Source organism: Narcine bancroftii, chromosome 1 (assembly GCF_036971445.1).
Source record: "Narcine bancroftii isolate sNarBan1 chromosome 1, sNarBan1.hap1, whole genome shotgun sequence".
Lineage (NCBI taxonomy): Eukaryota > Metazoa > Chordata > Chondrichthyes > Torpediniformes > Narcinidae > Narcine > Narcine bancroftii.
Window position 1 is genome coordinate 230561481 of NC_091469.1, and position 13486 is coordinate 230574966.

The 13486-nt window shown below is 40.4% G+C and overlaps 2 long non-coding RNA genes across 5 annotated transcripts in view; one reads left to right on the forward strand and one right to left on the reverse strand.

The window, feature by feature from the left end:
- LOC138750370 (uncharacterized) overlaps positions 1-4558 on the reverse strand; it is a 46682-nt gene extending 42124 nt beyond the window's left edge. For 3 of the 4 annotated variants that reach the window (XR_011349351.1, XR_011349337.1, XR_011349309.1), the window contains exons 1-3: positions 4382-4558; positions 3605-3664; positions 824-994 (exon numbers count right to left, since the gene is read on the reverse strand). This is a non-coding gene — a long non-coding RNA (uncharacterized lncRNA). The remainder of the gene's footprint in view (positions 1-823; positions 995-3604; positions 3665-4381) is intronic. The other variant, XR_011349343.1, reaches the window with a different exon arrangement.
- LOC138740078 (uncharacterized) lies at positions 3629-12823 on the forward strand. Its single transcript, XR_011342654.1, has 3 exons — positions 3629-3694; positions 4510-4655; positions 12624-12823. It is a non-coding gene; the product is annotated as an uncharacterized lncRNA (long non-coding RNA).
- The last annotated feature ends 663 nt before the right edge of the window (positions 12824-13486 follow it).

Below are 13486 nucleotides of genomic sequence, written 5' to 3' on the forward strand. Positions count from 1 at the left end.
GACTCATTTAAGGACTCTTAATTTTGCAATTATTGAATTTTTCTCTGTATTGTACTGCAGGTTTGTTTACATTTCTTTCTTTGTTTACATGTGCATGTTGAGCAGTTTTTTTTTGCATTGTCAATAAGTGGTAATTCTGCCATGCCTGCAGAACAAACAGTCTCAGGTTTGGGTGTGATGCCATGTATGTACTCTATCAATAAATCTGAACTTTCTTGCCCTGTGCATAGTTCCTTTTAGATATTAATTACATCTTTGTCATTCAATTCATATGACAACCAACCAGCCTTCGAGCAATGTGTGAAAGTAAATCTCATTTGGGCATTGGGCTCTGGTGTCACATCACATGCAGTTGGTGGCTGAAATTCTTGTTATACATCTGGAGCATTAGTTCCTACTCAAATCCTCAATGCAAGAAATAAATGTTAATGCATTTGCAACACATTACATATATGATTAGTTTCTGCCATTTACTTAAATTTCAGCCAATTCCCACATTATATCTTTAACAGATTCAGTTGGTTGAATGTTCAAGCAATGTATTTTCCATAAATTGAAATAAATGTTATTTATTTTACTCTCATTAATAAAATAAAAATGCCTTCATCTAGACATAAAACCTGGGGTCACTTAAAAATGGATGCCTGTTTTATTGTTCTATTGGAAAGAAAGTTGTTTACCCTTTAACATGCCCTGTTCTGCTAATCTGCAAGTATTGTTATCATCTCAGGGGACTTTTCTTGTAAATTATTAAAACATGAAAGGATTTTATCCCCATTTCCATTAGACAAATGGAAGATGAATTTGGTTACCAGTTACTTACATTTCTTTGTTGTGGGTATGGAGCAGCTGCTTGTAGTTATTGGAATGGAACACAGCTGATACAAGTTCTATGGATAGTGAGGCACATACTGTTTTATAAGGTCATATGCAACCCAATGATACTTCAAGATGCAGAATTGCTTTCAAGATATTATACAATTCCTATTGGCATCTGTGAAGGAATGTAACCAATAAAAATGTTCACAAGCTTAGTCTGAAACTTACCCTCAATGGCAGAAAAGCAATTACTGCACGTTTGTTTACTTCTTGTTAAATTATCAGAAAAGTAATTAACCCCCCACTGAAAGCTGAAAGGTTCACTATAATTTCCATGAAAGTTTTACTGCTTTATAGATAAAAACTCAATTGGCATATTTCTTGACATTAATAAAAAGATTAGATTTTCAAGTATTTGGGGAGTGACTTTACCCTATTCACCTGCACATCAACCACTAAAATAAATGAGATGGCTACTTGTTGTCCCTGGAGTCATTGGGAAGAACAATTACTGACTTTATCCTGTCTCACTGAGCTGGATGCATGTAAACCTGTCTAAAGCCAACAGATCATATTTTACATTTGTACAGCTAGTACTAATGATGTTATGAGTTTTGATTAAAACTCGAAAGCTTGACGAGATTTTCAAAATTCACATTCTTTGTGAGAAGCAGAACCATTCACTGAAGCTCATGACAAGCCCCTTGAGCAATGTAAGTAAGCAATAAGCTGGCACGTTTTGGAACCTGTAATCTTCCATTTAATTTGCCCACAGATCTTGCCAGCATCATCTTTTCACCAGCAAGAATTCTGAGCCTTGGTAATCAAACCTTTCAATATTTTTGCTTCAGAAATCTAAAACAGAAGCTCCAAAAAAAATTTAAAAAAGGATGTGTTTTCATGTTTTTTTGTGAGAAAACATTAGAGCAGAGAAATGAAGTGTTATATCATAAATATCAATTGAAATGTGAATGTGTTTTAAAAAAAATCTCTCGAAATGGTAGCATGATGTACTGCAGGAAGTACCTGAGGAAAATGTTAAATGTTACATTTAAGTGGTTGTAAATTTTGTTGGCACTTACTAAGTTGAATAATCTAAAGCAAATGAGTTCATATTATTGGTGTATCAGGATTTGACAAGTTGACAATTAAAGGTACAATAAAACCACTGTTATCTAGAACTCAAGCAACTGACAACCTCAGATAACCAGCAAAAAACAATCAAGGAAGATAAATAAATAGACAACAAAGAAGAATAAAAAACAATAGAAGTTTAAAATTGTAGAAGTAAATGTTCTTTGAAGTAACAAAAATTTGATGAAGATGGGAGTAAATATTCAGCCAGCAGAATGCCCTGGTCAGGCTTTGCTTGAGGCAACTGTTTAAATAAAGTTGAGTTTGAATGAAAGATGACGAGCTAATTGATGCCACTCACCACTGCAGTGACTCTCATAAAGGGTCTCATTATCCCTGCTTAGTAAGAGTCTTCATCTTTATTAGTATATTGTATTATTAAGAATATTAGTGAGGCTTTATTTGTAAACTTGGGGGAGGGGGGATTAATTATAATGGTACCATGAGAGCATAGCAGTTAGTTACAGCAACAGGATTTAAATTTCAATTTAAATTTTGTAAGTTATGGGAATTACCTGATTAAAATGAACTTGACATGATTAAGGGCTTCAATACTGATATGTTTTTCAAATTAATATTCATTTTGCACTGTCTTTTGTCCTTTAAATGGTTTATTCTTAATGCTGGAATTGTAGTAGCAGCTACCAACTCTGAAACACACCACAGGACGCTGAGGGGATTCAGTTGAACTGATTTATTCAAACATCACGTGCGCCCTTTAAGGGCAGCGTGAGCTCCACCCCACACTGGTAGTGACGTCATCACACTCGCCAAGGCATCCGCTTTGGCTTAAGCTATGAGGCACTGAGGTCTCCCAACAGTGCGATCCTCCAGCGGCTGCTGCACTGGCGCGGCAATACAAGCAGGGCTGGTTCGCCACAAGAGATGTGCGCCGCCACAGTATATTAGTTAGGCATTCTAAGAGTGAATCTCATGCATCAAAAAGACTCACTTTTCCAGCATCGACCAAACCCTGTATAAGCCAGATACCAGGGGATTTACTTTACTTGGTCGGAGCATTGGTTAACCTTCACTGGTTTAATACTGCAACCTTACTGTTGAAGCAAGTAGTTTACAGGTTGGCATAATAACTCTGAGTCACAAACAGTCATCTGTAGTTGCCTGGAGACACTTTGAGATTTAGTATATTTAGTAATAATATTAGTAATAATAATAATGATATTTAGTATTCAAAAAGGACACTGCATTCATGCATTAATCTGTTGGATGAAATATCCATTTGAAATAGTAATTCATTCCAACTTAGCCAATGTACCAGACAGAGCTTCAAGTCCTCCAAGTCCAAGTGCAATAATTGGTTTTACTCCCACATTTACTCAGTTCATTGGTAATTAATGGGCAGTCATTGGGCAGGATGGCAATGGATCAAGACCATTGCCCAAACTTGCCATCTACAGTGCTTTCCCAGATGTATAATGCAACCTTTTGTCTCAATTAGGCTTTCAGTAAGGATGCTTGAGGATCCTACCCTCCAGCCAGTCACTAATTTCTATGTTTCAATGAACAAGTACACAAATCAGGGCCAAACTGACCATCAAGGAGAACATAGCTGGTGATCCTCTATCGAGCTGCACAAATCAGGTCATTATTCCTGAAGAATAATTGTGATGTCACTACTTCTGTCACTCACCCAACTCCTGTTTTTCTCATCTATTGCTTGAATGGATAATTTCAATGATGCACTCCACTACTAGAAGGAATGAGAGTAAAACGTTAGGAGGTAAAGGAAGGTATATTGTATAAAGAGAATTATTGATCATTTTATATGGCCATACCATTTCAATGGCTATGCATGTGAAATTATGTTTTCAAACCCTTAAATTTAGTTGGCCCCCAAGGTAATACAGGAGAACAAATTGTCAAAAGCCACGAGGTAGCATATTTTCTAATACTGATCTGTTCAAAAACAATTTTTGTCATTTTGTAACAGTGGCTATGGCATATTCATTGGCACAATTGTGCCCAGGTACTGCAAATATTAACCATCTAATGAACAATTGAGGCTAATTTTGACATTGCCAATGGCATAATGAATACCACCATTTGAGTACCCAAAATCATATGTGGGTAAAAGAACTAAATTTTGTGACATATTCATGACAAAATGAGACCGACTGTCCCAGCAACAGAATACATGCCAGACGTCATTGTCTTCTCCAATTTTCTGTTAAAGCCCTCCCTCTCTTTCCCTATTCCTCTGTCACCTTTCCTCCAACTCCCCGCCCCTTCTCTACCCACTCATATCAGAGTTACCCTCCATATGATCACTTCTCATCATTTTGCTCTTCTACCCCTTCACCAGTATCCACCTCTGATCTCTTACCTGTTAGCCTGCACCCTTCTTCCTGCCCCTTCCTCCCTCCTCTCCCACCAGCTTTTTGAATCAGGATTTTTTTTTTGCTCACACCTTGACGAAGGGCTCAGGCTTGAAACGTTGGTTACCCTTTACTTCCTTTTTGGGGCCTGGTGAGTTTCTCTAGCATGTTTGTGTATTGCACTCAAACCCCAGCAACTGCAGACTTTCTTGTTCAACAGGTACCAGGGAGACCAGAAGTCAATGTGAACCAGTGACATCTCGGCCAAAGGCTGGTGTCATACCTGCAACAAAGGAAGTTGTTTCAGCCACAGCTGGTATTAGTGTCGTGTGTGGGACCAACCATCTTCTGCTGCATCACCACAAGGTCAGAGGTGGAAATATTCACTAGTGCTTGCTAGGACTGATTAGTGTTGCCTGAGCCCACTTGTAGAAAGGCCTGCATTATGCCTTTCACCATAAGATGGCCATATCCATCAAAAACAAATCTAATCATCATCTCCCTTTGAGTTCCACAGCATTATCCTTGCCAAATTTCTTACTGTCAACATCCTTTGTGTCACATTTGAGCAGGATTTCAACTGGACCAGTCACATAAAAACTGTCACATAAGAACAGGTTGAAGACAGATAACACCACAGGAAATTATTCACCTTTGGACTTCACATCTTTCCACCATCTGCTCTACAATATTATCCACCTGCCTGTATGACTGCACCTCCAGCAACCCTGAAGAAGTGTGACTCTTTATAGAGAATCAAAATCTCTTCCTTCAGCCTAAACATACACTCGATCCAGCAGCAATATCTGTCATTATCTGTTCAGCATTCATGAGATGCATTACAGCAACTTGGCAGGGCTCCTTCAATAGCATCTCCCAAAGGTGTCACCTCTGCCATCTTCGACAAGACAGCAGGCAAATGGGAAGAGTACAGACTGCAACTTCTTCTCCAACTTTCATTCCAAGTTGAATTAAACATATATGACCCTTCCTTCAGTAGATGAAAATCTCAGAACTTCCCACTTAATATTAATGCGGGTGCCTTGTCTAGAAAGAATGTACTGGGACAAGAAGGAAGCTTATTGTCCTTTTAAAGGTCATTCATGAATTATCACATATTATGTATGAGGAATATAATCTTCCTCCCTCCTCTAAAATCCTTCACATAGACATTATTATGCAAAATGTAACACCATGCCATTGAGGATATATTAGGAGAGGTGGAGAAGTGCTTGCTAAAAGTAGTCAGTTTGAAAAGGTATCCCAGAGATGAAAAGGTGGATAAATTTAGAGGGAGAACACCACAGCTTATTGCAGTGACAGTTGGAAATGCAAATTACAGTAGTGAGACAATGAACTTTGGAACTTTAGTTTTAGGTGTCCCAGACTTGTATGAAATAAATTAATGTGTGTACATACATCATATCCAACTCTGGATCATTTAGACAACAGCAACTCATAAATACAGCTGCTCTTCATCAACTACAGCTCAGCCTTCAACACCATTATTCCTAGGCCTGACCAACAAGCTCCAAACACTGGGACTCTGCAACTGGATCCTTGACGACCTCATCGGAAGACCACAGTCAGTATGAATGGAAATAACGTCTCCTCCTCACTGACAGTCAACACAGGCGCTCCTCAAGGATGTGCACTTAGCCCACTGCTCTACTCATTCTACACATGTGACTGTGGGGCCAGGCACGATTCCAATGTTATCTGTAAATTTGGCGATGACACCACAGTTGTCGGCAGAATCACAGGCGACAATGAGCAAACGTACAGGAGGGAGATAGATCGGCTAAATGAGTGGTGTCACAATAATAACCTTGCACTCAATGTTAGCAAAACCAAGGAGATGATTGTGGACGTCAGGAGAACATTATCCAGTCCTCCTTGGGTGGACAGCAGTTGCTGTTGTCAAGAACTTCAAATTCATGGATGTCAACATATCTGAGGATCTGTTCTAGACCTTAGATGAGATCACAAAGAAGGCTCATCAGCGGCTATACTTTGTGAGGAGTTTGAATAGATTTGCTATATCACCAAAGACTCAAAAACTTCTACTTGTGTACTGTAGAGACCATTTTAGCTGGTTGTATCACTGACTGGTATGGATGTGCCAAAACTCAGAATAAGAAAAAACTGAGTTGTTAACTCAGCCTGCGACATCACAAGCACAAGTCTTCACTCCATCATGGACATCTCCAAGAGGTCTTAAGAAAGCAGCGTCTATCCTCAAAGACCCAGGCCACACCCTCTTCACTCTACCGGAGCCTGAAGATGAGCACTCAGGGCACAAGGACTGTATCTTCCCTGCTGCCATTAAATTCCTGAATGAACAATGAACCAGACACTCCCTCACTTTGTGTTTTCCTTGTACTATTTTTATTTATTTTGTCATGTGGTTTATAGAAATGTTTGCCATATATAATGCTGCTGCAAAACAAGGTATTTCGTGACACATTCATGACTATAAATTCAGATTCTAATTCTCATTCTGATACAGTCTGAAATTATAGCGACTGTACATAGCACATTTTGACACCACAAGCATAAAATTATTTTGAGTACTTGAAGCCTGCCAATTCCCAAAGCAAATCTTAACAGAAGGCTTGAGTCTTCTTCATTAGAAGGTATGATATTTGAGGAGAGATTAAGCAGTCTGGATATTCAGTCTCTTGGGTGATCTCATTGAACTCCACAAGATTCTTATTGGATGCAGAACTAATGTCTTCCCTTGACTACCTATCTTTACAATGGGCTGGTGATCAAGTTCCCCTTCTCTGTGAACGATGAGACCAAAGTTACTTCTTCTATGTTGAAATATTTGAGTTTGTTCAATGCAACAGCTGTCCCTAGGATAGCCTTCCCTTCCTCTGCATACTCAGTCCACTAGAGATCAGATGAGGCACAAGTTTCAGTGACTGCACAGGTCATCCCTCCCTGGCTGCAATGTGCTTATGAATGTGCGATCTTCCTTACACGATAAAAGAAATCAAAGCTCGCTGGTCATTTACAGCTGAAAGTATCTTCCAACTTTTTTTTTCCCTGTCCTGAGCAAACAGGCAGCTCTGCAGCTTTCACACCTCCAGTGACCCAGGTCCAATCCTGACCTCTGGTGCTCTGATCTCTTGCTACATCATTGGCCGCTGTAAATTGCTTCAAGGGCGCAGTAAGTGGTAGAATCTGGGGGAATTTTTTAATGGTGGTTAAAGTAGGAATATTTTGGGCATGGATATGATGGGCTGAAGGGCCTGGTGTCTCCCTTTGACTCTAATGCCATATGTGCAAACTATTCTCTGATGTCCCAAAATATCCAGTGTATTCACCTTGCCAAATGAAAATTTTCTGAATTCTTCACTAAACTTTTATTGAACATAGAAAATTACAGGACATTACAGGCCCTTCAGCCTACAATTTTGTGCTGACATAGATATACACACAAAAAAAAATACTAAACCCTCACTACCTCATATCCCTCAATTTTTATTTCATCCAGGTACCTGTCATGGAATCTCTTAAATGCCCCTATTGTTCTAGCCTCCTCCACCACCCCGGCAACGCATTCCAGATAGCAAAATTACCCCAAATATCTCTCCTAAACTTTCCTCCTTTAACTTTTGACAGATGTCCTCTGGTGTTTGCGAGTCTTGCTCTGGGAAAAAGGTGCTCCTGCCTATTGCCTCTCATAATCTTGTAGACCTCTATTAAGTCACCTTTTATCCTTCTTCATTCCAAAGAGAAAAGCCCCCAGCTCTGCTAACCTTACCTCATTAGGCATATTTTCCAATCCAGGCAACATCCTGGTAAATCTTCTCTGCAATCTCCCCATAACTTCCAAATCCTTCCTGTAATGAGGTGACCGGAACTGAACACAAGTGTGGTCTCACCGGAGATTTATAGAGCTGCAACATTACATCATGACCCCTGAACTCAATCCCGCGACTATTGAAGCACAGAATAACATAGGGTTTCTTAACTATCCAATCAACCTGTAAGGAATCCTTGAGAGATCTAAGGATTTGGACCTAAGGCCCTTCTGTTCTTCAACACTGTTAAGGATCCAACCATTAACCATGTTTTCTGTCTTCCAGTTTGACCTTCCAAAATGCACGACCTCACACATATCTGGATTGAATTCCATCTGCTACTTTTCCATCCAATTCTAGATCCTGTCTATATCCTGTTGTAACCTACAACAACCCAACACCTACAACCTTCGAATCATCGGCAAACTTACTGACCTATCTCTTTACTTCGTCCAGGTCATTCATAAAAATCAGAAAGGGAAAGGGTACCAGAGCATATCCCAATGGAACTTCACTAGTTACTGACCTCCAGGCACAGTAATTTCCATCTACTACTACTCCCTGCTTTCTACAGGCAAGCCAAATCTGAATCCACACCCAAGGTTCCATGGATCCCATGCCTTAAGACTTTGTGACTGAGTCTCCCAAGGGAGACCTTGTCAATTGCATTTCTAAAATCCATACACACATGTACTGTCTTCCTTCATCAATTTCATTTGTTACCTCTTCAAAAAATTCAATTAGGTTCATGAGGCATGCCCTTCATCTCACAAAGCCATACTGACTATCTGTGAGAAGACTATACTTCTCTAAATGGTTGTAAATCCTATGAAGAAGAATCCTCTCTAATAGCTTTCCCACAAGTGACTAGAGACTCACGGGTATATAATTCCCAGGATTCTTCCTGTAGCCTTTTTTTAAACAAGGCGAGCACATTTTCCATTCTCCAATCCTCCCGTACTTCCCCTGAGAATGCAAAGATCATTTCCAACATCCCAGGAATCTCTTCCCTCCCTTGTCATAGCAACTTGGTATATTTTATGTGATTCTGGGGACTTATTAATCTTCATGTTTTTAAGAAAATCCAACACTTCCTCTTTCTTAATTCCAATGTGGTCCAGCACATAAACTTGTTCTATTCTGACCTCAACTTGACCAAGGTCCTTTTCTCTGGTGAATACTGAAGCAAAGTATTCATTTAGAACCTACCCAACCTTCAGGCACCTTTTATCGTTAGTGGCCCTACCTTATTCTTCTGTTCTTCATATATGCATGGAATGCCTTAGGGTTTTCCTTAATACTACTTGCCAAGGCTTCCCCAAGCCCCTACCAGCTATCTTAAGTCTTTCCTTAAGTTCATTCCTGGCTACCATACAATTTTCATAAGCCCTTCCTGCTTATTTTGCTTCCAAAATCTAACGAATGGTTCCTTCTTCCTCTAAACTACCTGCTTCACCTGTTTTGTCAACCACCGTTCCCTTTTTCTACCATCTTTTTCCCATCTCAGTGGGATAAATCTATCCAGAACCCCAAGTAAGTGGTCCATAAACATCCTCCAGTGTTTTCTCCTGAACACATTTGTTCCCAATTTACTCTCCCCACTTCCTGCCTCATCCCAGAATAATTAGCCCTGCCCCAATTAATCACCACCATTTTGTCTGCTTTTATCTCTGTTCATAGCTATGCCAAAGCTCAGGATGTTGTGATAACTTTCATCGAAATTCTCCTCTACCGAGAGGTCAGCCACTTGACCAGGTTCAGTACTATATCCAGTATGGCCTTTCCTCTCATCAGTCAGTCCAGATACAGTGTCAGGAATCCTCCTTAGATATACCTGTCAACTTCTGCCCCATTTCTTGCAGTCTGAAGGTGCCAGTCAATATTTGGGAAGTTGATGACTCCCATAACAAAACCCTATCATTTCAGCACCATTCCAAAATCTGTCTACTTATCCTTTCTTCAGTATCCTGAGGGCTATTTGGGGGCCTATAGACTACTCCCAATACAGTGATTGCTCCCTTACTGTTCTTGACACCCATTCACACTGACCTTGTAGACACTCGATCCACAGTGTTCTTCTTTTCTGCCTCTGTGATACTATCCCTAATGCTACTAGTCTCCTTTTATCTCCCATCCCTATTCCTTTTAAATCATCTAAATCCAGGGACCTGCATCAGCCAATTCTGCCCTTACATGAGCCATGTCTCTGTAATGCCCACAACATTGTAGTTCCACACACTGATTCATGCTCTAAGAAGCCTAGGGACCCAGAACAGAAAGGGGCCCATCACAACCACTGGTACATCAATGTAATGGAACTATTGTGTTCACCTGTCAATCAGCAGCGGGGTCTCAGTCCCATCTATCAATTCCCTTCCATAATGTGTGTGTGTGTGCGCGCATGCGCGTGTGAACAAAATCTAGCATTCAAGAAACAAAAGCTCAAACTGTCAGTCTAGTCATGTGCAGAAAGTATTTTTTTTATATACAGAGTCGTGGATGGTGTCTGGAAGTGGATACCAAAGTAACATTCAAGAGGCTCCCTAGTATGCAGGGCATTGTGAGATAAGGATTATGTGCAGGCAGGGTAGATTTCATTTAATTTGGCATCACGGTCATCACAAACATCGCACATGTGCTGTTCTCTGTGAACAAGGAGTGCTCGGTCGCTCCAAGTGTGTGGTGCAGCGGGATTGAAGGAATGAAACGTGGCTTGTGTTATACATGCCGTGATCAATTCACACACAAGTGCTCTCAACGATGAACGAAAGTACAAATCCAAACCCGAGAGCAGGGAGAATTCAACATGGACAGACCAATGAACTGGGAGGTGGGTAGAGTTGGGTCATGGGATTGCTTCTTTCTGCATTTCCACATGGAAACAACTCCATTTTTAAATCCTCATGGGAAAAAAGATGACAAATTTATGGAGTCCAGAGGACTCCAAAAACAAGCAGCAATAGATATGCACCACAACACAGGGTTACTTCAACAAAAGTAGTTTATAATTATATTTGAAAAAGAAAACAGAATTAAACTTTAACTTATTACTTAACCTACCTAACTACTTAATCTCCCCTCTAATATTAAGTGCAGGTGTGTGTAATATATATTTAAGATTAGAAAAGTTCTTTGGATCACAATCCAATCTCACTGGTTGCAAGCAATTCTTGTACTGTGCACAGAAGTTAGCATTAACAAAGTTCACCACTCTTTGGTGCTTAACAGGGAAATGGTTACCTCTCAGGAGGGTTCTTGCTGGTTTTCAGAGAGAGATTCATTTTTCAGGACATCCGCAACTGATTCCTTCTCAATAAGTCTTGCTGACAAAACTCGCCCCCTTCAGGGTTCTCCAGATGATCCTCTTTCTTTCTGGTCACCTTTCAGACAGCCAGTCTTCTCCTTTGACCAGGCAGTCTTCCCAAAGTTTGCCAGCTTGTCCTTCTGGAACTGATTTCTGTCTCCTTTCTTTCTGTTTTACACCCTCCCTCTCTGAGAGCAAAACTGTTCTGTCTCTGCCTGCAAAGATCACATGCTCTCCCAGGCAAGCTGTATTCTACAACTTTGTTGCATTTTTGCAAAAAGCATTCTGCAAAAGTCCTGCAAAAATTCTGTGTTTTAAAATGTGTTGTATGCAAGCTGCTCTAGCAATTCCTCCCAAATCACCTCTAAATACTCCGTCACAACAATGCTATTGAGAGAAATCAAATGAAGTTAAAAAAAACAGCAGAGCTTGAAATCAGTGATGGTATTCCTAAGCTTGACATGGAATGGGTGTCCTGAACTTTTAATGGCCGCTCTGTGGTCTGATTGGGTTACGGGCAGGAGTTGGTTTTGTTCCAACACTACCGACTGCTGCGGCATTGTGGCCACTAAACAACCTCGGGAGAAACCTTCATTTCTGTTGTATGCTATAGCAGGGTGGCTGAGACATCAGCAGCTCATTCCCCCTGACAGTACTGCCTCAGCGTTTCATCTAGCTGTGACCAAATTGGCAGATTAATGCACCGTCTGGAATTGGCGGAGAGCGCTCTGCCTCAGCGAGCCAGGTTGCACGCATGAAAGCAGACAGAGCGGACTGTTCAAACCCAAGGATCCAGTCTCGTCCCGTTGAGGAAGAACGAGCCAGGATCCAGGAATGAGATGGCCATCTCTTCAACTGAGCCGGAAAGGAGATCTAACAGAATCCAAAGTTAAACACCATGCCAAAACACCAAGGCTACTCAGGATAAATTTAGAATATGAGAGGGCTAATAAATGGAGCAATTTCACTTTATTATAGTCAACAAAGGGTGGAGACTGTGGGGGAGGATGCAAGGTTATGAGTGGGGGGGGGGCTTACTAAACTCAGCCTAGGGCCCAGATAGTAGCTAATCCGCCACTGATATTATTATGAACTGACCCTTGAATGTTTCAATATCTTTCAGCATTATCTCCTACTGCTTATTATAGGGAACTGAAAAATATCACTTCTGATCACTATTGTACTGGTAAAGATCATTCAACAATTGTGTCTTTTCAGAGCCTGGAGCCAAACACCATAGAATAAAACGTCGGACTTTAGTTGTTCTGTAGTTCCTCTTGTGTTTCCTGTCGCATTGCATTAAGAGAATGGCTAGAAATAGATAAGGCTGAATTACTAAATGTCCATCTTCATGATTGGCAAATGACGCTGGAGACAAGCACAAAACACCCTCTGGATTGATCAAAATGTCAATTAGAACTACAGGAAAATCCCTGGAATCTGGCACCTATAGGAATTGGTAGGTGCTGGATATGTGTATTTTCCATTTCCTTGAGACTTACTATTACAATGTGAAACTAATACACCTGCTTTAAGAATAAAGAGTTTAAAAGACAAAGGACAATAAAACCAGAAAAACATGCAGACGACAAAAGTAGAAAGATAAGAGAAAGACAGAAAAATACTATACTGTACTTCACCTGCACAAACTTCACTTGCTGGAATGTATAAACCATAAAGCATTTTACATTATTTTCAGTCACATTGAAAACATTTAACTGTCACTGAATCTGCAGATTCCTCCCTCTCCACGGAGCTGCCCAAAAGATGAACAATGATATTATAGATAAGTAACCCTTCCCCCACCCCTAAATTTACAGGTCAAGCCTCTGACTGAGGTGACTCTTACTAAACAGAGATAAGGAGATGCTTTAAGAATCACCCTCAACGGTGAGCAGCATCAACCAACTCTTCATCCTCGATGATGCCATAGCAGTTTCACACAACTTCATTCAAACAGCTGCTATGAGCAAAGCATAATTGAAGGCACTCCGCTGGCTGAATATTTGTCCCCATCTTCACCAAATGTTTATGTGTTACTTCAGAGAACATTTACTTTTACAATTTAAAACTTACATATT